Genomic DNA, 2,803 nt, shown 5'->3' with positions numbered 1-2,803 from the left:
TCCTGTGTGCTCTGGTCAGATATATCCTTCTCCCGCAGCTGCAGATTCAGTGCCGTCCTTTGAGATAAATTCTTCTCGGGGGCTTCATGCTTTCATCGCTGTATATTCCACTATGTACCATAGTTTCTTTATCCATTCTCCCACTGTTGGGCATTTGGGCTGCTTCCAGTTTCTTGCCATTGTGAACTGTGCTATATGAACATGGAAACACACCTCCACTCATGTTGTATCTCTTATTTCCTCAGTGGTATTGCAGGATCATATGGGATTCCCATTCCCAGTTGCTTTAAGTAGCACCATATCGTTTTCCAAAGTGGCCGTATGTATTTACCAGTCCACCAACAGTGTACACGAGTTCTAATCTCTCCACATCTCCTCCAGCATTTGTTGTTTTCTGGTTTTGTTTTTGTTTTTAATTTTGAGCTAGCACTGAAAGTGTGAAGTGGTATCTCATTGTGGTTTTAATTTGCATCTCCCTGATGGCTAGTGATTGTGAGCATTCTTTCATGTGTTCGTTAGCCATTTGTACTTCATTTTTGGTGAACTATCTGTTCATATCTGTTTCCCATTTCTTAATTGGGTCTCTTGTTATTTTCTTTCTTTTTTTTCTTGTTTTCTTAATGAGCTGTTGTAGAGTTCTGTATATTTTGGTAATTAGTCTGATGTGTCATTGGTTAAAAAAAAAAACGTCCCAGTCTGTGTGCTCTCGTTTCCCTCTCCTGAGGAAGTCCTTTGTTGTATAGAAGTGATGTCATTTCAGCAGGCCCCAGGCCTCTAGCTTGTCTTCTGCTGCGTGTGCCTCCTCCATTATACTTGGTAGCCTATGTGTGCCCTGCACTAGGGCCCTTAAGTTTGTTCCAGCCTTCTCCTTGGTGACCCTGGGAGCTTAGGGTTTCCATCTAGGTCTTTAATCATCTTGAGCTTGGTTCTGCGGATGGGGAAAGGTATGGGTCTTGTTTCACTCTTCTGCATATGGAAATCCAGTTTGCCAACACCATTTGTTGAGAGGCGGTCTTTCTCCCAGGGGATCTTGGCCTGGAGTCTTTGTGGCAGCCTGTTGTCAGGTTGTTTTCTCTTGCAGAGCTCACCCACTGAGCCAGCAGGACTCCTCCTTATCCCATTCCTATACATTGCTGCACAATGCGGACGACCGGAGGGCTTCTGAAAGCTCATGGGAAAACTCCATTACCTTTTAATCCCATCTTTCCACGAACTTTTTGAAGCTTCCTCCTATGTTTTCCAAAGATTTGACATTTGAAATGTGTGTATGGTATTGCACTGAAAGTACTTTGCTGTTTGTGTTTTCACTCCATGGGGTGGGGGTATTGAGATCTGTCTGTCTGTCTGTCTGTCTGTACGTAACTCTAGTTCCATCTTTGTAACTGCTGCTTAATACCGCAGTGTGTCATCAACCACAACTTGCTCCCAATGTCCGCTTCGTTAACTGTCCTTGTTCTTGTTGGAAAATGAATAACGCCAGGCTGGGTGTCTTCAGGGAGTTTGCATTCATTCATCCACCAGCTATGTGCTGGCCGCCCACTGAAGTGACATTTTTCTGACCCCGAATGCCAGTATGTCTGTCCTGTCTGTTGAATGTTCTCTGCAGCCCACTCCCCACCTACGTGTTTTGCCTCTCACCCTCTCACCAAAGCCACACAAGGGAGCCGAGGGCATGAGGGCCACTGAGACCGTTGGACACCACACTTGGAGAGGGCAGGGGTCTTGGAATCCAAACCTGGGCCCGTTTGACCCCACAGCCCACATTTTAAGCAAAGGAGAGGAGCCTCACAAGCACCCCCAAAGCTGCTGGAGCCCAGAGGAAGGAGAGAGCGATCCCAACCCAGGTGGTAGTGTAAGCCGGCCTGAAAGACAGGGGGCGCTGCACACTTCCTCCCAACTCTCCTTCGGCCTGTTTCTCTCTGGTCATCTCTACTCTCTCCCCATGCATTCATTCATCCTTCATGCACTATTCACGCCCTCGCTCACATCCATTCATCTGAAGTGAACTGGCCTCCAATCTAGGCCAGAGCATGAACTCACGCTGCACGTGAGGAACCCTTGAGACCTAGGCTCCCCCAAACACCAACAGACCGGGAAAAGGAACAAGAAAGAAAAGGAAAAGCCCGTGGGAGCGTTTCTGGCTCTCTGGCACTCCCTGCTGGTGGATTGAGAGACCACACTGCCCCAGTTTCACGCCTGCTCTGCTAAGAATCCCGTGCTGCAGGGGCTAAGCACAAGGCTGCTGACCACAAGGTCAGTCCTTTGAACCCACCAGCCACTTCTTGGGAGACAGATGGCGATTTCTACTCCCAGAAACCCACAGGGGCAGACCTACCTTGTCCTATAGGGTCGCTATGAGCCCGTTTAAACATGATGGCAGTGAGTTTTGGCACTGCAACTTGAGAGGCTGGGACCTAGAGAGAGGAAGTGGGAGGCGACAGGGGTGGAGGAGGGAGGGAAGGGGAGAGAGCGCGAGAAGGAGAAGGGAGAGGAGAGAAGGGAAAGAGAGCAGGAGAGAGGTTGTCTTCTTGTGGGGAGAGCTGTGTTCTCTGGAGGGTTGTTCTGCGTCAGAACGTCGAGGACAGGGAGTTGGGTTGTCAGGAGAGACCGGTCCCCAGAGACGGACAGCACGCTTGGTAAAGTAGCAGGAAACTGAACAGAGGAAGACCTGCAACAAGATGGATTGACACGGCTCAAACAGAACACCTGTGAGGCTGGCACAGGGCCAGGCCGCGCGCCCATCCCATGGTGCAGCCGGAACCTAAGAACAACATGGATGCACTTTGTGCACCATGTGTGAGGG

Source organism: Echinops telfairi, unplaced genomic scaffold, assembly GCF_000313985.2.
Source record: "Echinops telfairi isolate 266 unplaced genomic scaffold, ASM31398v2 ScPeMD7_7457;HRSCAF=8495, whole genome shotgun sequence".
In the NCBI taxonomy this organism is placed as follows: Eukaryota; Metazoa; Chordata; class Mammalia; order Afrosoricida; family Tenrecidae; genus Echinops; species Echinops telfairi.
Note: the sequence above shows the minus strand (reverse complement) of the source record.